Source organism: Lissotriton vulgaris, chromosome 9 (assembly GCF_964263255.1).
Source record: "Lissotriton vulgaris chromosome 9, aLisVul1.2, whole genome shotgun sequence".
In the NCBI taxonomy this organism is placed as follows: Eukaryota; Metazoa; Chordata; class Amphibia; order Caudata; family Salamandridae; genus Lissotriton; species Lissotriton vulgaris.
The window spans coordinates 642,126,517-642,150,337 of NC_141697.1; the positions used below are offsets into that span (position 1 = coordinate 642,126,517).

Below are 23,821 nucleotides of genomic sequence, written 5' to 3' on the forward strand. Positions count from 1 at the left end.
ACTCCTAATACATTACTAGGGTAAATATATAATTCTACACTGTCTTCTAGTATATGTATGAAGTTGCAGCATACAACATCTACCACATAACATGATTTGTAATAAAACACCATTCAAAACAATTTTTTACAATTTACCTTATGGTAATGTCCCCCTCAAAAAAAATGTTGTTTAAAAATTTTTTTTTGTAAATATAATCTGAATTCGACACTACTTACTCAATTACAATATTAATGATAGTCATACACGCGCATAAAAAATAATCCAACTGTCTATACATTGCGTGATCTCGTGAGAGAAAGACGTGATGGTAGAGCCACAATTTTAATCAGTGAGGGACTACCCTACGCAAGATGGCCGCCAAATAACGCGAGATTGGGACAACTCTCCTATGATCTCGCGAAAAGACGATGCCTCGACATAGCCTCATTAGCACCCCATGAGTTTTATCCCAATACAAGACGTCTGCCAAATAGCGCAAGAATAGCGCAATCCATCCGATTGGTGCATCAATGAAATGTGAGAACGTAAATAAAGAAAATCAGAGTCGGGAGTTGCTCGAGGGATGATAGAACGCCGAACGCGCTCAGATTAATGGTAAAATGGAATAAGGGGACAATCTAGGCGGGGTCTCAATACGATATCTATTTGTACATAGAAAGAGGGTAAGTGAGGAATGCTTACAGTAGTGTGATGTTGTCTTTGCAGTTAAAGATAACGGAAGGAGTGGCTAGGTTACTCACAAATGGAGATAACCAAAAATCCTTTGTCTAAAACCTCTCGGCTGGTATGAGAAACTTCTGCTGATAGAGGGTAAATATGACATTTTTTGCATGGCTTTCACAGTGGCTTATTTAAAACATATATGTGGTGCATCTAAGTAAAAACTCGTTTTTATTTGTTTTTATTTCCATGACAGTAATTTGAAACCCTGGTGTCCAATGCAGTGGCATAAAAGTTGTTGCCCTGAAGAAATAGCCTGAATATCACCATGGCAATGAAACATGTTGGCAAGGAGAACTTGGCTCTATAGGTAGTAGCCATTTTCACTTTTTTAATATACGCAAACAGCATAGAAGAACAAGAATAAAGTTATCTGTTCGTGCTTTTTGCGTGGTTTTATGTATATATGTTTTATGTTGTGTGACATCACTGTTTTTGTATGTTTTTCCACTGCACCTATTACGGGTAACACATTTGGTTTTCATTTGGACACTTTTCTTTAAGCTCGATAGCACCGATGATGATAACAGGGCCGTCCTGGTGAGTACCTACCAGGGGTCCCATTGGTGGTGCGCCCGTGAGGTGTTATCGCGCTATCATGTATTGTTTTCATCACATTTGGGTGTGGGTTTCGTCTCTGTCTGGATAGGGAGCGGGCTTTTTTTAAGATGGGCTACTGCCTGGTGTATTCCCTACCCCTTACTGATAAGAAGTGGGAAGTGTGTTGTTGAGAGAAAAAATTGCAATAAGCAATACACCAGCTCTTTCAAAATTGAATGCCCTACACTGACCTAGGTCATTAGTGTATTGATGACTTTCTGAGTGGAGGGCGACCTAGGTCTGTATTTTCCTCTTAGCTCCGTGTTTGATGTGCTCAGGTCCAGGGAGGACAGGTTGATTTCAAACCCAGCCTCTATAGGGTCTCTAGGTGACTATCCCAGTGGTAGTTGAAATCCCCGAACACCAGGAGATGTTTATATCTAGATCCCAGGTCTGTTAAAAGCTCCAGAAAAGCTTCATTAAAATCTGGGGAGCTTTTAGGAGGGTGATACGCTACTAACAGCATAAAGCAGGAGGTTTTAAGGGAGATTTTTATTCCCAAAAGCTCTGCACTGTCACAATTTTCTGCGACAATTTGAGACACCATAAGAGTCTTTTTAAATAAGATTGCAACTCTCCCACCTCTGAGATCCCCAGGACGGTTGTACCACAATGCGTCAAATTCCAGCGTTAGTGCAGCCAGAATGTCCGGGGTAGATGATGCCCCCAGCCAGGTTTCTGTAAGGGCTAGGATATCAATATCCCCTTCCAAGAGGAGAGAGAACACTTTGAGATGGTGCTTTTGCAAAGAGCGTGTATTGAGTACAGCGATTTTCAGGCCCTGGGTCATATACATATGGGACTGTTTCGGGACCCGTGTAGGTCCTTTCACTCTCCTGAGTAGTGACTCTTCTCTTAGCTTGGTTGTCGTGGTGCTATCTAGTTCCTCGTGGCCCGTTCTTAAGCCCAGAAGTGTCTCACAGGGGTAGATATGGAGTTGAGCAGGGGTCCTGGCCCCTGGGCCCGTCAATGCGCGGACGGGCGCAGACAGTCTTGCCTCTGGCGCGCCCGCTGCACGCTTGCATTCTTGATCTTTAAGTAGTGCTTGTCAGGGAGCCCTGTAGCAGCTAGTGCGTTAACCAAGACAACGTCCTGGAAGCGTGCCGGAGTCCCTGGTCCCTCACCCAAAATGGAGAGTGGTGTAAATCAAGTTTTTAACGTGCAGGCAATGCGGAGGTGAGTGTACAAAGATTTGCTTTAGGATTACAGAAGCTTGCTAAATCAGGCAACACCTAGCAAGTTTAGCAAAATAAAAATTTCAGAAGTCCCATTTATCGACTGAATACAAGCGTTTAAAATGCACATGCGGCGTTTCAGTACGCGGCTGTGTGTTTAGCAATTTCTATATTGTAATTTTCATTATGCTGTGCTTTGTTTTGCTATGCTATGCTTTGTTGTGTTTGGATGCTATGCTATGTTTTGCTATGCTATGATATGTTTTGTTTTGCCAAGTTTTGTTGTGTTGTGTTTTGTTATGCTATGCTATGTTTTTGCGAGAGAGCACGAGGGCTCACCCAAATGGTGAGTGGTGTAAATCAAGTTTTTAACTTGCAGGCAATGCGGAGGTGAATGTACAAAGATTTGCTTTAGGATTACCGAATGCCTGCTAAATCAGGCAACACCTAGCAAGTTTAGCAAAATAAAAATGTCAGAAGTCCCATTTATCCACTTAATACAATGTTAAAAACGCGGGTGTCAGAGCAGCGTTTAAAATGCACAGGCGGCGTTTCAGTACGCAGCCGTGTGTTTAGCAATTTCTATATTGTAATTTTTATTATGCTGTGCTTTGTTTTGCTATGCTATGTTTTGGTATGCTATGTTTTGTTATGCTATGCTATGCTATGTTTTGCTATGCTACAATATGTTTTGTTTTGCTATGTTTTGTTGTGTTGGGTTTTTTTGTGTTTTGCTATGTTTTGTTATGCTATGTGTTGTTGTGTTTTGTTATGCTATGTTTTGTTTTGCTATCCTATGCTTTGTTTTGTTATGCTATGCTATGTTTTGTTTTGCTATCCTATGCTTTGTTATGCTATGCTATGTTTTGTTTTGCTATCCTATGCTTTGTTATGCTATGCTATGTTTTGCTGTGTTTTGTTATGCTATGCTATGCTTTGTTATGCTATGCTAGGTTTTGTTGTGTTTTGCTATGCTTTGCTTTGTTATGCTATGCTATATTTTGTTATGCTATGCTATGCTATGCTTTGTTTTATTATGCTATGCTTCGTTTTTCTATGCTATGTGTTGTTATGGTTTGTTATGCTATGTTTTATTGTGTTTTGCTATGCTATGTTTTGTTATGCTTTGCTATGTTTTATTGTGTTTTGCTATGCTATGTTTTTATGCTGTTTTGTTATGCTTTGCTATGTTTTGTTGTGTTTTGTTATGCTATGTATTATGTTATGCTATGTTTTTTTGTGTTATGCTTTGCTTTATGTTGTTATGCCATGTTTTGTTATACTATGTTTTGTTATGCTATGCTATGTTTTGTGTTGTTATGCTATGTTTTGTTGTGCTTTGTTATGCTATGCTATGTGTTGTTGTGTTTTGCTATGCTATGTTTGTTATGCTAAGTTTTGTTTTGTTATGCTATGCTATGTTTTCTGATGCTATGCTATGTTTTGTTGTGTTTTGTTATGCTATGCTATGTTTTGTTATGCTATGCTGTTTTGCTATGCTTTGCTTTGGTATGCTATGCTATACTATGTTTTGTGATATATGCTATGTTTTGTTATGCTATGTTTTGCTATCCTGGTGTGTGGTTGTGTGTGTGTGTGGTTGTGAGTGGGGTTGTGTGTGTGTGTGAGGGGTTGTGTGTGTGGGGGGTTGTGTGTGGGGTTGTGTGTGTGGTGTTATGTGTGTGAGGTTATGTGTGGGGGGTTGTGTGTGTGGGGTTGTGTGTGTGGGGTTCTGTGTGTGTCTGGGGTTGTGTGTGTGGGGGGGGTTGTGTGTGTGGGGGTGGTTGTGTGTGTGTGGGGTTGTGTTTGTGTGGGGTTGTATGTGTGTGGGGTTGTGTGTGTGGGGGGTTGTGTGTATGTGTGGGGTTGTGTGTGTGTGTTGGGTTGTGTGTGTGTGTGGGGTTGTGTGTGTGGGGTAGCATAGAAAGCACAGGTGTGTGTGTGTGGAGTTGTGTGTGTGTTGCATTGTGTGTGTGGGGGGGGCTTGTGTGTGTGGGGGGGGGGGGGTTTGTGTGTGTGTGGGTTTGTGTGTGTGTGGGTTGTGTGTGTGTGGGTTTGTGTGTGTGGGGGGGTTGTGTGTGGGGGCGTTGTGTGTGTGAGGAGCATAGAAAGCACAGCCAAAGTGGGCCTTGCACAGTGTAAATTAGACTGTGAGAAGTAAAGTTTTGGTTACACTTGAAACCCCATCAGCGGCAACAATAAAGCATTATTAAACTAAACTGAAAGTCTGGGAGAGAAGGGACGTGAGAAGCAGGGGCACAGAACAAAGATCTAGGGTGAGGAGAGGAGAAGGAACAGAAGAGCAGAGAAGTGACAGAATGAGATGAAGGGATAGAGAAGAAAATGCAATGACACGGCGAACGAAGGAGAGAGGGGAGCATGTAAACGGGTCTAAAGGGACGATTGTAAGAGAGACAGAGAACAACAGAAGGTAGTGGAAGGCAGAATGCTGAGAGGAGGAGAGAAAATAGAGAAATATGAGGTGTTAGTGGGAGAAGAAGGGAGGGGACAGCAAGGCAGAAAGAAGGAAAGAGGAATGACAAGCATTTGCAATGCAATAGGTCTCACATTATTAAAGTTTGATCTATTGGTCTTGTAAATGACAATTTCTTTATGTATGTGTTGGTTTTGAAAATAGCTAAATTAATAGCCTTGTCATTTACAAAGCCAATAGTTATAACTTTCGCAAATGTGACACCTATAGCATTTGTAATGTTACATGGTTTGTATTTAGGTGATTTAGATGTATTGATATTACAAATAACGAAGGTTTTTAATTTTTTAGAATAATTAAATAAAAGTGATTGTAATTTATAATGGCATTAGCTTACATTTTTGTAAATAACGTTTTGTGATGATTATGTTTAGTGTATTTTATTGTGATGAAAATCCAAGAACAGAAGTGAAATTTTAACAATTTCTTGTGACATTTGTAATAATGCTTGAAACATTAAGAGAACATATTTGACCCAGGTGTTGTTGAATTGTTGCACAGATTGATGCTGTGATGGTGCGGAGTGATGTTGTGGTGGCGACGAGTGATGCAGTGGCGTTCAGTGATGCTGTGATAGCGCATAGTGATGTTGTGGTGCCCCTGAGTGATGCTGTGGTGGCCCTGAGTGATGCTTTGGTGGCCCTGAGTGATGCTGTGGTGGCCGTGAGTGATGCTGTGGAGGCCGTGAGTGATGCTGTGGAGGCTGTGAGTGATGCTGTGGTGGTGCTGAGTGGTGCTGTGGTGGTAATGGTGGTGCTGTGGTGGTGCTGACTGGTGCTGCGGTGGTGCTGAGTGATGCTGCGGTGGTGCAGAGTGATGCTGTGGTGGTGCAAAGTGGTGCTGTGGTGGTACAGAGTGATGCTGTGGTGTTGCTGAGTGGTGCTGTGGTGGTGCTGTGGTGGTACTGAGTGATGCTGTGGTAGTGCTAAGTGCTGCTGTGGTGGTGCTGAGTGATGCCTTGGTGGTGCTGAGTGGTGCTGTGGTGGTGCTGTGGTGGTGCTGGATGCTGTTGTGGTGGTGCTGAGTGGTGCTGTGGTGGTGCTGTGGTGGTGCTGAGTGATAATGTGGTGGTGCTGAGTGGTGCTGTGGTGCTGCTGAGTGATGTTGTGGTGGTGCTGAGTGCTGCTATGGTGGTGCTGAGTGATGCTGTGGTGGTGCTGAGTGGTGCTGTGGTGCCGCTGAGTGGTGCTGTGGTGGTGCTGAGTGGTGCTGGGTGGTGCTGGGTGGTGCTGTAAGGGTGCTGAGTGGCGCTGAGTGGTGCTATGGTGGTGCTGTGGTGGTGCTGAGTGGTGCTGAGTGATAATGAGGTGGTGCTGAGTGATAATGTGGTGGTGCTGAGTGGTGCTGTGGTGGTGCTGAGTGATGCTGTGGTGGTGCTGAGTGATGCTGTGGTGGTGCTGAGTGGTGCTGTGGTGGTGGTGAGTGATGCTGTGGTGGTGGTGAGTGATGCTGTGGTGGTGCTGGATGGTGCTGCGGTGGTGCTGAGTGATGCGGTGGTGCAGAGTGATGCTGTGGTGGTGCAAAGTGGTGCTGTGGTGGTACAGAGTGATGCTGTGGTGTTGCTGAGGGGTGCTGTGGTGGTGCTGTGGTGGTGCTGAGTGATGCTGTGGTAGTGCTAAGTGCTGCTGTGGTGGTGCTGAGTGATGCCTTGGTGGTGCTGAGTGGTGCTGTGGTGGTGCTGTTGTGGTGCTGGATGCTGTTGTGGTGGTGCTGAGTGGTGCTGTGGTGGTGCTGTGGTGGTGCTGAGTGATAATGTGGTGGTGCTGAGTGATAATGTGGTGGTGCTGAGTGGTGCTGTGGTGCTGCTGAGTGATGTTGTGGTGGTGCTGAGTGCTGCTATGGTGGTGCTGAGTGATGCTGTGGTGGTGCTGAGTGGTGCTGTGGTGCCGCTGAGTGGTGCTGTGGTGGTGCTGAGTGGTGCTGGGTGGTGCTGTAGTGGTGCTGTTGTGGTGCTGGATGCTGTTGTGGTGGTGCTGAGTGGTGCTGTGGTGGTGCTGAGTGATAATGAGGTGGTGCTGAGTGATAATGTGGTGGTGCTGAGTGGTGCTGTGGTGGTGCTGAGCGATGCTGTGGTGGTGCTGAGTGATGCTGTGCTGGTGCTGAGTGATGCTGTGCTGGTGCTGAGTGGTGCTGTGGTGGTGGTGAGTGATGCTGTGGTGGTGGTGAGTGATGCTGTGGTGGTGCTGGATGGTGCTGAGTGGTGCTGTGGTTGTGCTGAGTGATAATGTGGTGGTGCTGAGTGATAATGTGGTGGTGATGAGTGGTGCTGTGGTGCTGCTGAGTGATGCTGTGGTGGTGCTGAGTGCTGCTGTGGTGGTGCTGAGTGATGCTATGGTGGTGCCGAGTGGTGCTGTGGTGGTGCTGTGGTGGTGCTGAGTGATAATGTGGTGGTTCTGAGTGATAATGTGGTGGTGCTGAGTGGTGCTGGGGTGCTTCTGAGTGATGCTGTGGTGGTGCCGAGTGGTGCTATGGTGGTGCTGAGTGATAATGTGGTGGTGCTGAGTGATACTGTGGTGGTGCTGTGGTGGTGCTGAGTGATGCTGTGGTGGTGGTGAGTGGTGCTGTGGTGGCGCTGGGTGGTGCTATGTGGTGGTGCTGTGTGATAATGTGGTGGTGATGAGTGGTGCTGTGGTGCTGCTGAGTGATGCTGTGGTGGTGCAGAGTGCTGCTGTGGTGGTGCTGAGTGCTGCTGTGGTGGTGCTGTGGGGTGCCGAGTGGTGCTGTGGTGGTGCTGAGTGATGTTGTGGTGGTTCTGTAGTGGTGCTGTGGTGGTGCTGGCTGATGCTGTGGTGGTGCTGAGTGATAATGTGGTGGTGCTGAGTGATAATGTGGTGGTGCTGAGTGGTGCTCTGGTGCTTCTGAGTGATGCGGTGGTGGTGCTGAGTGGTGCTGTGGTGGTGGTGAGTGATGCTGTTGTGGTGCTGAGTGGTGCTGTGGTGGTGCTGGGTGGTGCTGTGGTGGTGCTGAGTGGTGCTGTTGTTGTGCTGAGTGATGCTGTGGTGGTGCTGAGTGGTGCTGTGGTGGTGCTGGGTGGTGCTGCTGAGGTGGTGCTGTGGTGGTGCTGTTGTGGTACTGAGTGATGCTGTGGTGGTGCTGATTTATGCTGGTGTGGTGCTGTGTGATGCTGGGGTGGTGCTGAGTGATGTTGTGGTGGTGCTGAGTGGTGCAGTGGTGGTGCTGAGTGATGCTGTGGTGGTGCTGTGTGGTGCTGTGGTGGTGCTGTGGTGGTGCTGAGCGATGCAGTGGTGGTGCTGAGTCAAGCTCTGGTGGTGCTAAGTGATAATGTGGTGCTGAGTGGTGCTGAGTGATGCTGTGGTGGTGCTGAGTGATGCTGTGGTGGTGCTGAGTCGTGCTGTGGTGGTGGTGCTGAGTGGTGCTGTGGTGATGCTGTGGTGGTGCTGAGTGGTGCTGTGGTGGTGCTGTGTGATGGTGCTTTGTGGTGCTGAGTGGTGCTTTGGTGGTGCTGAGTGATGCTGTGGTGGTGCTGTGGTGGTGCTGAGTGATTTTGTGGTGGTGCTGAGTGGTGCAGAGTGATGCTGTGGGTGTTCTGGGTGGTGCTGTGGTGGTGATTATTGATAATGTGGTGGTGCTGATTGATAATGTTGTGCGGAGTGATGCTGGGGTAGCGCAGAGTGATGATGTGGTGATGCTAGGTGGTGCTGAGTGGTGCTGTGGTGGTTTTGAGTGGTGCTGTGGTGGTGCTGAGCGATGCTGTGGTGGTGCTGAGTGGTGTTGTGGTGGTGCTGAGTGATGCGGTTGTGCTGAGGGAAGCTGTGGTGGTTATGAGTGGTGTTGAGTGATGCTGTGGTGGTGCTGTGGTGGTTCTGGGTGGTGTTGAGTGATACTGGGATTTTGCTGACTGGGGCTGTGGTGGTGCTGAATGGTGCTGTGGTGGTGCTGAGTGTTGATGTGGTGGTGCTGAGTGATGCTGTGGTGGTGCTGAGTGGTGCTGTTGTGGGGAGTGATGATGTTGTTGTGCTGAGTGATGCTGTGGTGTTCCTGAGTGATGCAGTGGTGGTGCTTTGTGGTGCTTTGTGTTTGTGTTGCTGAGTTGTGCTGTGGTGGTGCTGACTGATGCTGTGTTTGTGCTGAGAGGTGCTGTGGTGGTGCAGAGTGATGCTGTTGTGGTGCTGTGTGATGCTGTGGTGGTGCAGAGTTATGCTGTGGTTTGTTAGAATTCGGGGACTCTGGTTGGCGCAAGTATTCACTTGTGACAAGCAGGGACTCTCTCCTCCAAATCCAGGGCGAAGGATGACCCCTTAGAATTACCCTTGCTCACCCTCTAGGTGTGTGGCGTGAGCAGCCAAGGCTTTTCTCCAGGCGTTGCTAGGTTAAGCATTTGAAATAACACACAGAGTAAACATACCAATCCCCCCACAAATGGACACCAGGCTGTAGTTATATAAAAATACGGTCTCTTTATGTACAAATATATATATGCAGGACAGACTTATCACAAGACCAATATAACATTTTTCTAAGCCACAAGGTTGTAAATAGGCAAGTGTTCTCTTTGTTTACAGTTCAAATATTGCTTCTTAGTCTCTTTTACTTCAAAAATGGTTCTCTTAGTTCTTTTAGACTGTTCTTAGTCCCTGAGGCCTCTTTAGGACTCCCTGGCCGCTTCTTAGCACTTCTGTGCGCTTTCCCCGGTAAAAATGATCGAGACCCTACCGCGACTCATGCATCTCGCGGTGCGGGTTGAATGGAGACCAGGGAGGGGCCTCGAGAAACCCAGGGCCTTTTCTGGAGGTGGGGGCTTTCAGCTGCAGTGAGGAGCAGAGAGGCGATGAGAGGAGCCTCGAGAAACCCAGGGCCTTTTCTGGAGGTGGGGGCTCTTGAGCCTCGAGAAACCCAGGGCCTTTTCTGGAGGTGGGGGCTCCTCGCGTAGGCTTCTCAGAGGTGGGCACGTACCTTTGTGATCGGCATATGGGGAAATAAAAGGTTGTGGGCCCTGAGCCCGGTGAAGATCCTTGGGAGAGGTTTGAATTCCTTCCTGGGGGGGGGCGAGCAGTGCACGGACAGTGCGACTCGTTCTGGGCAGTGTCTCCGGGTTTCCGTCTGCGGCGTGTGTGTACACAAAGGCGGGCGCGGCCCACGACCCCGGTACAGATGGTACTGGGGTCTCCCAACAGGGGGGCGGTGCGGCCTGAAAACTCCTCGGGTCGGCGAGCGGGGGCAGCAGGGCACGGTCCTTCGTGCGGGCTGCAGTCCCGGCGTAGGTCACCGGCCTTGAGGAAATTCCAGCGGGAGGGGCGAGTGAGCGCTCAGCGCGCTCCAGTGGCAGGTAGGGGCAGAGGAGCAGACAGGCTCCCGAGTGCCACAGCCATAGGAGGGGGCGATGGGGGCACAAACTCGACTCCGGCGGGAGGCACACACGGCTGGCAGAGAGAAACGGGCGAAGACACAATGAACATACTGGTCCTGAGGTTCAGTTCAAGGGGCAAGCTCAGTCAAGCCCTTGAAGAAAGTTTCTAGCACAAGTCAGCAAAGTCTTTTCAAAGTCTTTTCCTCTCCTTCCTCAGCAAGGCAGACAGCAGGCCAGTCCTTCCAGCTTCCTCTTCTCCTTCTAGTTGGGCAGAGGTTTGTTGTGGGAAACAGGATTCTGATTTACAATGAGCAGGGCTCCTACTTTTATACAGCTTTTCTTTGTTCTTACAGGCCAGGGGGGCCTTTGCATAACTTCTTTCAGTCTCTGAGCACTTTGTGGGTGTACTCTGGTTTCTTCTTTCAGTGTGAGGGGCAGGCACATCAGACCCTCCACAGGAGGTGGAGCCAACATTGTGTGGACAGGGGCAGACAGGAGTACCTTGTTGACAGTGCTTCGCCTCTCCTGGGCCAGGTGTCGGGCTGAGTCATCAGGCGCTCCCCAGGGGACGGAGCCAGCATTGTGGTGGCAGAGCACAGCCCTATTCAGAGTCCAGGGGCACTCCCACCTCCCACTAAGGTGTAATCCTGACATTCACCACCTGTCATCCCCCACCCTTGTCACTCACATAACCCAGACAGTCAGATACACATCCTAGCAGAGGCGGGCTGAACTGGTTAGGCAAGCAAATGCTAGCTTTCTAAAAGTAGCATTTGCAAACACAGGATATTAAAATAAACTTTACTAAAAGAAGTATTTTATTATTCTGAGTTCAGGCATACTAAACTTTACTTTCTACCATGTTCCCTGAGCCTGCTGGGATTATAGAGTGTAATAACTGCAGCAGCCCATCTTGGCCTAAGAGAACAGGTAGCCTTACAATAGTGAAAAACGAATTTGGCTGTAATTCACTATTAGGACATGCCACCTACATAAGAGCATGTCCTACCTTACACTTACAATGCACCCTGCCCGTGGGCCTACAATAGGGGTGACTAATATGAAGTTAAGGGAAGGTTTAGAGGCTGGCAAGTATGTGCACTTGCCCATCCAGCATGACAGTACCAGACTGCACGCAGGTTCTGCAATGGCAGACCCTAGACACATTTTTTCAGGGCTGCTTCTGTGGGTGGTGCAATCAGCACTGCAGGATAACTAGCAGTATTGGCATTTACAAGCCCTGGCACTCCTGGTGCACTTTACTGGGGACTGACAGTAAATCCAATGACCCAATCAGGAACATCAATCACAGTTACACTTTCCATTGGGAGCACTTGCACTGCGGCACAGATTGGCCGTGGCGCAGTGCCCTGAGCAGCGGACACCAGCAAAAACATCTGCGGCACATCAGCAAAAAGTGGAAGGGAAACTTACGCCAAGGTGCCAGGTCTAACACGTGTCGCCTCCAGCTGAAATGTGTGGAGAACTACCCTTCCCCAGGGAGTTCCTCCTCACTAAGGCGGAAAAACCTGGACAGACCGTCAGCATTGGGTGCTCTGTGCCAGGGCGATGTTCCACCGTGAAGTCCATACCCTGTAGGGAGATGGACCACCTCAACTGTTTTGGGTTCTCCCCCCTCATTTGCATCAACCATCTGAGGTTCCTGTGGTGTGTCTAAACCTGGAAGTGAGATCCAAACAAGTAGGGTCTTAGCTTCTTCAGCGTCCAGACCACAGCAAATGCTTCTCGCTCTATTGCACTCCACCTACGTTCCCGGGGAAGTAGCCTCCTACAGATGAAGGCTACAGGTTGGTCCCAGCCCTCCTCAGTCATCTGTGAGAGAACAGCCCCTACACCATGCTCTGAAGCGTCTGTTTGCACTAGAAACTCTTTGGAGAAATCAGGAGCCAAGAGCACGGGCGCCGTGCACATGGCAGTTTTCAGGGTGTCAAAAGCCTTCTGACAGGTGTCAGTCCAGATCACATTCCTGGGCTGCTTCTTGGAAGTCAGCTCTGTCAAGGGGGTCACAATAGTGCCATAGCCCTTGACAAACCTCCTTTAGTACCCAGTGAGCCCCAGGAAGGCTCTCACTGCAGTCTGGGTCTTGGGGGGTTCCCAAGCCTGGATGGTCTCCTTTTTGGGTTGCAAGGGTGCCACCTTGCCACTCCCCACTTGGTGTCCCAAGTACATCACTGAACCCTGCCCAATCTGGCACTTGCTTGCCTTGATTGTGAGGCCTGCCTTGCGCAGGGCCATCAACACTTCCCAGAGGTGTCGCAGGTGTTCTGGCCAGGTGCCACTGAACACTACGATGTCATCCAGGTAGGCGGCACTGAACTCATCCAGCCCAACCAATACCTGATTGACCAACCTCTGAAAGGTGGCAGGGGCATTCTTCATCCCAAATGGCATAACCCGGAACTGGAAATGCCCATCTGGTGTGGAGAATGCAGACCTCTCTTTTGCCCTATCAGTCAAGGCGAGATGCCAGTACCCAGACATTACATCAAACGTGCTGAGGAACCGGGCAGCCCCTAGCCGATCAATGAGCTCATCCGCTCTGGGAATAGGGTGCGCGTCAGTCTTCGTGACTGAATTGAGTCCTCTGTAGTCCACACAGAACCGGAGTTCAGGTGTGGCTCCCGGTGCAGCAGCCTTTGGGACCAAGACCACGGGGCTGGACCAAGGACTGCTGGAGGACTCAACCACCCTAAGAGCAAGCATTTTGGAGACCTCCTCCTTGATGCAGGCTCTGACCCTGTCAGTTACTCTGTAGGCCTTATGCTTTACAGGTAAGCTGTCTCCTGTGTCCACATCATGGACGCACCAATCTGTGACACCAGGAACCAGGGAGAACAGATCTGGAAACTGCCCCAGCAATTGGCGGCAGTCTTCCTGTTGCTCGGGCGTCAGGGTGGGTGAGAGGTTAACTCCATCCACTGACCCATCTTTCTCAGAGGCTACCAATAGGTCAGGAAGAGGCTCTGTCTCCTCTTCCATCCCATCATCAGTTGCCAAGAGCATGCCCACTTCAGACCTCTCCAAGTGGGGCTTAAGGCGGTTAACATGTAGGACCCTCAAAGGGTTCCTGGGAGACTGCATGTCCACCAAGTAGGTGACAGGGCTCTTGCGCTCCACAACCTCAAATGGACCTGTCCACTTATCCTGAAGTGCACAAGGCTCCACTGGGGCCAAGACCCACACCTTTTGTCCAGGTTGAAGCTCTACCAGAGTAGCATTCTGGTCGTACCACCGCTTCATCTCTTCCTGGCTGGCTTCCAGATTTGCCTCAGCAAGTTGCCTGAATCGCCTGGTATGGTTTCTGAAGGCCAGCATGTAACTGTATACATTCTGGGGAGGTTTCCTGGGAGATTGCTCCCAGCCTTCCTTTTCGAAACTCAGAGGTCCTCTCACTGGGTGACCATACAGCAGTTCAAAGGGGCTGAACCCTAGGGACTTCTGTGGCACCTCACGGTATGCAAAGAGAAGGCATGGCAAGAGGACGTCCCACTTACGCCTCATTGGACCTTCCAGGCCCATGATCATGCCTTTTAGGGTTCGGTTGAATCTCTCAACCAACCCATTTCCTTGGGGATGGTAAGGGGTGGTGAACTTGTATGTTACACCACACTCTTACCAAAGGGATTTCATATACTTGGATATGAAATTGGTGCCCCTGTCACTCGCCACCTCTAGAGGGAATCCTACTCGTGAGAAAATTCCCATCAGTGCCCGTCCCACCACGGGGGCCGTCACTATCCTCAGAGGGATGGCTTCAGGGTACCGGGTGGCATGGTCCACCAAGACCAGGATGAACCTGTTGCCCATGGCTGTCTTGTGGTCCAGAGGCCCAACAATGTCAATACCCACTCGCTGGAATGGCGTACTGACCACGGGGAAGGGTTGCAGAGGAGCCTTGTGCTTCCCACCGCTCTTACCACTTGCCTGGCAAGTCTGACAAGATCTACAGTGAGAATCTGAGCTCCTGTGCATTTGGGGCCAATAAATGTGGGTGACAAGCCTGTCATAGGTCTTGTCCATCCCCAAATGTCCTGCTAAAGGTACATCATGAGCCAACCCCAGTAGGAAGGCTCTGAACTTCTGGGGTACCACCAGCACACGGGCTGACCCAGGTTCAGCAGCCTTAGGCTCTGAATACAGGAGGTCGTTCTCCCAGTACACATAATGTGTGTTGGCCTGAACACCATTGGCCTGGTCTGCAGCCTGCTGCCGCATACCCACGAGAGAAGGGCAATCTTTCTGCTCCCCGCAGAATTCTTCCCTGGAGGGGCCTCCTTCTTGCTGCCAATGGGTCAGCTCAGGCAGGTCCCACAGTTCAGCAATCTGTTCCCCTGTAGGCTCCAGGGCATCCCCCTTAAGGTCTGCTTCTTCCTGGACCGTGGGAACTTCAGGGGCCGGTTTCCCGCGCCCCCTGCGCCTTCTCTCTAAGGCCGGTTCCTGGGCCTCTCCTTCAGGCCCCAGGATCTCTTCAGCACCCCTACTGGCTGCCATTGACAGGGTGGGCACGCACGCCCAGTCAGGCAGACCCACCATCCTCAGGTGGGTCGCCTTCTCTACCTTTTCCCAAGGGGAATCTTCCAGGTCATTCCCTAGCAAACAGTCTACAGGCATGGCTTTTCTCACACAGACCTGCAGAGTACCTGAGACCCCCCCCCCCCACACTCGAAGGGAACTTGAGCCATCGGACACTGACTCTCTGAGTTGTCAGCATTGATAACCCTACAGTAGGCATGGGGTACAACCTGCTCTGGAGACACCAGGTGCTGCCTCACTGCAGTCACACTGGCTCTTGAATCTCTAAGAGCCTCAGCTTTCTTACCATTGATGGTCACCACCTGCCCATATTTCTTAGTGTTAGAGGGCAGGTAGTTCTCAGGGACCATCTCACTGTCTCCTAAAGAGACTAGGGTAATTTGGACAGGATCTACACCCCTGGGGACTACTACTTCTTCCCCCAAATTAACACTAGTACTTTCCAGGGTGGAGCACCAGTGGGTGCTGGTTTACCAAACAGGCAACACTTAGGGTCAGTGGCAATGTGACCCGGGTCACCACATCTGTAACAATTGAAGGGCCCCTTTGGAACAGGTCTACCTGTCGGGGCCCCGGTCTGCTTCGGGGGTGGGGGAGGCTGAGAACCTCTCTGCTGGTTCCCTTGGGGATTACTTTGAGGGCCTCGCTAGAACCCTCTTGGTTTACCCCTGTCCCCCCCACTCTTCTGCGGGGGACCCTGCCCACCTCTGGCGGAGTCTCCCATTGGACCCTTGTGGACCCTGGTGCTGAGCCAGCGGTCCGCCTCCTCAGCAAGCTTCCTCGGGTTGGACAGCTTGCTATCAATCAGGTGCTGGCGTAGCTCTGGAAAACAACGTTGCGACAAGTGCTCCCATGCCATTAAATCAAGAAGCCCCTGAAAATCATTTACCTTACTACCCGTTACCCAACCATCCAGTGCTCTGCAGAACCCGGTCACATACTCCACATACGTACTCCTAGGATGCTTTTCACTCCCCCTGAACTTCTGTCTGTACATTTGAGGGGTTAGCCCATACCTGGTCATTAAGGCCTCTTTCATGTGGGGATAGGAACGGTGTTCTTCAGTGGGCAAATCTAGCAGGGTGTCCCGCCCCTCGCTAAGGAACCTCCCCCACAACCCCGCTCCCCAATCCTTGTCAGGGACCCAGCGGGAGGACATAGCTACCTCATAGGCCCTAAACCACTGTCCTATGTCATCCCCCTTAAAGAACTCCTTAACCACATCTTTTAGTATGTACACCCTGGACTCTACCTGCACCCGCGTTGTGCTGCCACCAGAAGGAGTTGTTCCCGAACCTCTTAGCTCCAACTCCTTTAATCTCAGATCATGATCCATTTGGCGTTGCTGTGCCTCCATGGCCAATCTTTGCTTGTCCATCTCTATTTGTCCAGCTAACTTTGCCATCTCCATTGCATGTGCCCTCTCTGCTGCCATGTCTGCTGCCTGTACATTTCAGGGGTTAGCCCATAACTGGTCATTAAGGCCTCTTTCATGTGGGGATAGGAACGGTGTTCTTCAGTGGGCAAATCTAGCAGGGTGTCCCGCCCTTCGCTAAGGAACCTCCCCCACAACCCCGCTCCCCAATCCTTGTCAGGGACCAAGTGGGAGGATATGACTACCTCATTGGCCCTAAACCACTGTCCTATGTCATCCCCCTTAAAGAACTCCTTAACCACATCTTTGGGTATGTACACCCTGGACTCTACCTGCACCGGCGTTGTGCTGCCACCAGAAGGAGTTGTTCCCGAACCTCTTAGCTCCAACTCTTCTAATCTCAGATCATGATCCATTTGGCGTTGCTGCGCCTCCATGGCCAATCTTTGCTTGTCCATCTCAATTTGTCCAGCTAACTTTGCCATCTCCATTGCATGTGCCCTCTCTGCTGCCCTGTCTGCTGCCCTGTCTGCCAGCTCCTCTGGTGACAGACCTCTGCTGGGATCCACAATGCCATCTGGTGGTATGATATCCACTGCATTCTGTGGCTCTCTTGACTCTTTCCAGGCTCTCAGCGCCTTGATGTATTGGTCTTTCTTTTTGCACCCTGTGTGTGCAACTCTGAACTTTACACAGTAGCCTCTAAACTGCTCCCTTGTGTAACCCTCCAGCCCTCTGTGTTCCCAATCCACATCTTCAATTCCAAAAATCACAGAGGGTGCTCTTCCAGCCGGGAGTGAGCCAGGCATGGCTTCAGCAATGGCAGATGTCTTAACAAAATTAAAAAAAAATGGAAATCTGTGGCTGCGTTATAGGTCTGCTCTCACTATGAGGTGATCAGCAATTCACTGTATGTCGACTACAAATGCAAATTCGCAAATCCTCACCGCTGCGTCCAATGTTAGAATTGGGGGTCTCTGGTTGGCGCAAGTATTCACTTGTGACAAGCAGGGACCCTCTCCTCCAAGTCAGGGCGAAGGATGACCCCTTAGAATTACCCTTGCTCACCCTCTAGGTGCGTGGCGTGAGCAGCCAAGGCTATTCTCCAGGCGTTTGCTGAGTTAAGCATTTGAAATAACACACACAGTAAACATACCAATACCCCACAAATGGACACCAGGTTGTAGTTATATAAAAATACGGTCTCTGGGGGGCGTGGCCAAGATGGCGGGGTGAGCGGACGCTTCCTCCCGTAGCTCCTCCGGCCCGGCTCAGCTCGAGCCCCGTTTTCTGCGCTTCTCTCCCCCCGCAGCTGCCCAGCGGTTGAGAGGACTGTGCCGGAGTTCCTGGTGCACATATTGATACCACTTTGACTCTCATCGTCCCGGAGGAAGTACTTCGAAAGTTTGCTCAAAGATCGAAGCACGGAGGAGAGCCTAGGAGGCGGAGCGAACTGCAGTGCTGTCCAGGCGCCTCGGCTGGGCCTGGTGCTGAAAGCTGGCGATCCCGAGGGATCGGACCCGCCGCGCTCCGAGGAATAACAGAGCCCTCCAGCAGGTGTCTAAGTGGCCGGTGTCGCCGACGCACAGCGGACTTTGGACCTGAGTTGGCGCTTTGGCCCTTCACTAAAGACGACGGTACACGGTGTGATGCGGACCCCGGATCTGGAGGTAAAGGCCGTAGGCATCCACACGGCAGCCTGTCAGAACCTAAGTACGCTGTCTCTTACCTTAAAAATGACAGGAATCCCTGTAGACAGCGTAGAGATTTTCGCAGAGACGCAAGGGACCAACTTCCCAAAAACTTGCTGACTAAATTTACAGCTAAGCATTAACTAGACCTTTCGGGAGGAGGGCCGGTACAGGACGTTGACTGGAGAGTTATGCCTTTGACTGTCGACCTGCGAATCAACAAGAACAATAAAACTTACTATCAACTCTATTCTTAAGTATTCCTACTAAAGGCTGGTCCTCCCCCTTCCCTATGAAAGAGCTGGTTCACACAGAGCTATTCCTACCTGCGAGCAGTCTGTTTCTATCACCGTCCAGTATTTCTTTGTCTTGTCTGGGATGTAGTTTTTGGGAGTTGTCCTTTTATGATGACTTTTAGCTTTACAGAGTAGAAGTCTGTGGATTAAATGAATAAATAACTATTAACAATCCAGTCTTTCCCTATAGATCTCTTTTCTCCTCATTCTCTCTCCCCTGTTACCAAAAACTTACTTGAGAATCTCCTCCTTTCAGAATTAAATGGTGGATTCTGGTGAGCGCTAGTGTATTTTACCTAAGAAAAATGAAATACACCGAGAAAAGCAACAACTCGAGCATATACAATTCACAATGACCTTCTTGTGAATACTCCTAGACAGGTACGTAACCTCAATAGACTTAAAACATAAACTGTAATTCACAATGACATTCTTGTGAATACCTTCAAACAGAAAACAGAATTGAGCGCACTATAAATCAAAAATCAGGTTCTAAAGAAATCACTGGTATTCAAATAGCCCCCAAAAGACACTATTATTTGACAAATCCTTTTTAAATAGCTTTCTTTCTTGCGTAGGGCGCCTTGAGAGTAACCAGAACTTAGCTTAAATGTCTTCAGAGCTGATCGTGGGCTGATCGTGAAGATTGCAGAGCTGAAAGTCCAGGTCTTGAATCCTAGCGCAGGATAGCTGTTCAATAGGCTCAGGAAATGCTCCCATGAAGTCCTCTGTGCAGCGCTGAAGCCAGGAACCTGCAGACGAGACTCGCGACGTTGTCCTCTCGAGAATCCAGAGGCAAAGCGAGTTCTCTAGGTGTGGGTGCGGTTTAAATACCTTCCGCACCCACAGACAACGTGCACTTGCACGTTGCAACCGTCTTCGGCTTTCCGCGTGCAGCGCGAGCAGAAGGCTTTCAGCCTTCAGACGGCAGATGGCAAAATTAAACGCACACGCGTTTATTTTGCCTTTGGCTTAACGCGTGTGAAAGCTTTCTGTCAGCATGATTTAAACAAGGTAAAACATCTCAAATAAACCACGGAAATGCCTGAACCAAGGTCACTATGAAATTAAACTTGGCATTAGTATGACAACATTAATTATAGCTAATTCACATTGGCAAAACGTATCTCAAAGCATTTTACAAACAAACACACACATAAAGAGGTGCTGGTGCACGGGAAAGGGGTGGGTTTTTTCAGATGGGAAAGAAAATAGTTATGTACAGGGTGTACATCACAGATGAGCATTTTGCATGCTTCCCTAGAAAGGAACAGGTGGAACAGGAGAATCGTGACAGTACTCCCTCCTCAAGATCCCCCCTAAGACCGGTGCAATGGGTTTGGGTTTCTCAGGATGTTGAGTATGGAACCTCTTTAATAATTTAGGAGCATTTTTTAAATGTTCCAAAGGTTCCCAAGACCTTTCCTCCGGGCCGTAACCTTTCCAATCTATAAGGTAAAGCAATCTTCCCCTAGACCTCTTGGAATCCAAAATCGTATTTACTTCGAATTCTGGACTTCCCTCAATATCAATGGAGGAAGGAGGTTGGATAAATCGAGTCTGGGCGTGAAAAGGTTTGATTAACGATACATGGAACACTGGATGAATCTGATATTTGGCAGGTAAGGTCAATCTCACACATACTGGATTTATGATTTTCTCAATGGGAAAAGGACCAATATACCTAGGATTAAATGTACGATTCCCTTTTAATCTCAAATTCTTAGTGCTTAACCAAACTTTATCCCCAGGTGAATAAAGTGGAGGTTCAGACCTATGTTTGTCAGCAAACCTTTTTTGATCTTCTTTCGCCTTGGCCAAATTGAAAGCTGCTTGCTCTTGAATGGAAGATAATTTGGAAACATACTCTGAAATAGCTGGTACATGATTGAGTTCTTTTATCTCTTTAGGAAAAGAGTTAGGGTGATAACCTAGATTACAAAAAAAAGGTGACATACCTAGGGAGGAATGATCAACATTGTTATAGGCAAATTCCAGTTGACTTAGGAGTGATGACCATTCCTCACCTACATTAGTTAGCATACAACAAATGAATTGCTCTATAGTTTGATTGGTGCGTTCCGTAAGACCATCCGTTTGAGGATGATAGCTAGAGGATAAACGTATATCCATATTCAGAAGAGACCTCAAGTTTTGCCAAACTCGTGAAATAAACTGGGACCCCCTGTCCGAAATTACCACTGATGGAATCCCATGCAAACGGACTACATTTTCCATTATCAAGTGTGCCAATTCCATACTAGTTGGTAGTTTCTTAAGCGGGACAAAATGAGCCATGCGTGAAAACTGGTCCACAATAGTTAGAATGGTGGTAAATCCCTTTTTAGTGATTGGTAATTCAACAATGAAATCTAAAGAAATCGTGTGCCATGGTTGAGGTGGTAAGGGTAGAGGGTTTAACAAACCACTTGGATTTTGATGAGAAGGTTTATTCTGAATACAAACAACACAAGTTTCAACAAAAAGTTGCACATCTTTAAACATTGAAGGCCACCAGAAGGTTCTTTTGATTAAGTCATAGGTCTTAATCTTACTTGGGTGAGCAGATAAGGCAGTATCATGATGAAAGTGTAGGATCCTTTCCTTTAGTGTGTCAGTGGGTACAAAAATGAGATTCTGCATAAAGATCAAATCATCTCTTTCCTGTAAATAAGGGTGTGATTCTTTCCAAACCTTGAAATCTTTCTTTGCCAATTCTTTCTTAATGTCTGAAATAACATCACAAACAGTTATACTTGCTTGAAATCGTGATATAGGTATTACAGGTTTTACCTCAGCCGGAGCATCTATAAAAACTTCTCCCATTCTAGACAATGCATCAGCTTTCAAATTTTCTTTACCTGGTCGATAGGTAATAACAAAATTATAATCATTAAAGAACATTGACCATCTCAATTGCCTAGCAGATAGAGCTTTTACTGATCTCAAGGCTTGAAGGTTTCTATGGTCCGTATATATTGTCACTGGATGTCTTGCTCCCAGCAAATAATGGCGCCATTCTTCAAATGCTGCCTTTATAGCCAGAAGTTCTTTATCTGCAATTGCATAATTCAATTCTGCTTCAGATAATTTTCTAGAAAAATATGCAATTGGGTGCATTTGTCCTGTGTCAACATGTCTTTGAGACAAAATACCTCCTACTGCAAATTGGGAAGCGTCAGCTTCTACAATAAAAGGCTGGCTGGGATCAGGATGAGAAAGAATTGGAGCTGAAATAAATTTCTTTTTGAGTTTCTGAAAAGCTTCTTCAGCTAGTTCTGTCCACACAAATTTTACCCCTTTTCTCAACAACCTTGTGATAGGAGTGATTGTCTTAGAAAAATCTTGAATGAACCGACGGTAGAAATTTGCGAACCCCAAGAAACTTTGAACTTGTTTTACAGAAGAAGGACTGGGCCAGGATTCAACCGCTTCCACTTTCTTTGGGTCCATTTCTATCCCCTTAGGACTGATGACGTATCCCAAGAACTCTACTTTTGAAGTGTGAAACAAACTTTTTTCCAACTTGACATACAAAGAATTAGAAAGCAGTTTCTTAAGAATAGCTCGGACCTGTTGCACATGCTCTTCTTCAGAATTTGAAAAGATAAGAATGTCATCTATATAAACAACACAACATACATCAATAAATTCATGCAGAACTTCATTTATAAAAAATTGGAAGGCTGCGGGGGCATTGCAAAGACCAAAAGGCATGACTTGGTATTCAAAAAGTCCAAATTTTGTACGAAAAGCTGTTTTCCATTCGTCACCCTTTCGGACTCGTACCAAATGGTAAGCTCCCCGCAAGTCCAATTTTGTATAAATGGTAGCCTTTTTGACCTGGTCTAACAAAGTGGGAATCAAGGGCAAAGGATACCGGTTTTTTACTGTCACATTGTTCAAGGCTCTATAATCTATGCACGTGCGCAATTCACCTCCCTTTTTCGGAATAAAAAAGAGAGCTGATGAGACAGGAGACTTGGAATGACGAATAAAGCCATTAGCCAGGTACTCATCCAAGTACTCTCTAAGATGGACATTCTATTTTTCCGTTAATGCATAAATTCGGCTACAAGGCAGAGTAGCCCCTGGGACAAGATCAATCCTACAGTCAAAGTCTCTGTGTGGGGGGAGAGTGTTTGCCTTTTTCTTGTCAAAAACGTCTTGAAGATCTGAGTAAACAGATGGAACACCCTCTATTGCTAAAACTCTAGATGAATCGGAAGGAAAGTTAAACCCTTGAATAATTTCTCCTGATCTTTCAAGAAGAAAACACCTGTTAATGCAATGTGATGACTGAAAGGTTATAGTCTGAGACACCCAATCTATACTTGGGTTGTGTTTTATCAACCAAGGAATTCCCAGAATCATCTTGAACTGCGGGGCGTCTATGATGTCAAATTGTATCTTTTCACAGTGAATAGGCGAACAGTCCATTTCAAGAATTTCAGATTGTCGGCTAATCGGTCCTGAAGTTAACTCCTTACCATCTACTTCTCTAACAATCTCTGGATGATCTTTTAAAATAGATTCAAAGCCTAACTGGGAGAAAAACTGAGTATCCATAAAGTTTCCCATAGCTCCTGAGTCTATTACAGCTTCTACCTTTCTAGTTTGAGAGGAAGGCGATTGACTTCTTAACTCGACTAGAATACCAAAATGCTTACATCCCAAAGGTGGAACAGTAGAGGCCAAACTGGAAATTACACTCGATGAACCGACCTCTTCTTTCATCGAGTTTTCTAGTTTTCCGACGATTCTTGAGTTAGAGCAAGATCTGAGGATTTTGTTTAAACTTATTAGGTCTGGTAGGACAGTCTCTTACAAAGTGTCCAGTCTTACCACAGTAAAGACATTGATTTAATTTTCGTCTTTTTTCCTTTTCATCTTTAGAGAGCGGACCTCGAACTGTTCCAATTTGCATAGGTTCCACATGATCTGTTTTAGGGCCTACCTCCTTACCTAATGATGTATTTCTATCCTTTACAAATAGGATTTTATGGTCACTCTTCCCTTTTTCGCCCTTTCTCTCACTAAGACGATGGTTCAACTTAATCACAAGATCGATAAACTCACTGATATCATCAGGAGGTTCTAAGATTTGAGTTACCATATCTTTCAGATCTTCCCGAAGACCTCTATAAAAAATAGAAATTCTTTTATCATACGGCCAATTAGCCTCAAGTACCAAACGGTTAAATTGGGAGATGTAATGAAGCAGATCTGAAGACCCTTGTTTTAAACTTAATAACTCATTGTCTGCAGACTGCACAAACATATGTTTTGCAAAAATCTTCTTTAGGGCCCGTTCAAAATTCCTGAAATTATACAGAATAGGATCATCTCTTTCAACAAAAGGGATGGACCAAAGAGCTGCATCACCTCAAAAATATGATAACATAAAAGCTACTTTGGAGGAGTCATCCGGAAAGGCTGATTTTTTGGCTAAGAAATGTAGATGACATTGTTGCAAGAATATGGAAAACTTGTTACAGTCCCCATAAAAACGTTCAGGTGGAGCTAAGGGTGTTGGATTTGGGGTAACCACCTGAATCTGAGTTCCCCCCCCTGAGTCTGAGGATGAAGTCTGCACACTAACTGG

General features: G+C 47.7%; 1 protein-coding gene across 2 annotated transcripts in view; it reads left to right on the forward strand.

Moving 5' to 3' along the window:
• Nucleotides 1–367: 367 nt before the first annotated feature.
• The window catches only part of RNASEH2C (ribonuclease H2 subunit C), a 259,467-nt gene continuing 236,013 nt past the window's right edge, over nt 368–23,821 (forward strand). The window contains exons 1-3 of one of the 2 annotated variants that reach the window (XM_086938313.1): nt 368–597; nt 709–813; nt 920–1,033. The gene's annotated coding sequence lies outside the window, so the exon portion shown is untranslated. The remainder of the gene's footprint in view (nt 598–708; nt 814–919; nt 1,034–23,821) is intronic. The other variant, XM_086938314.1, reaches the window with a different exon arrangement.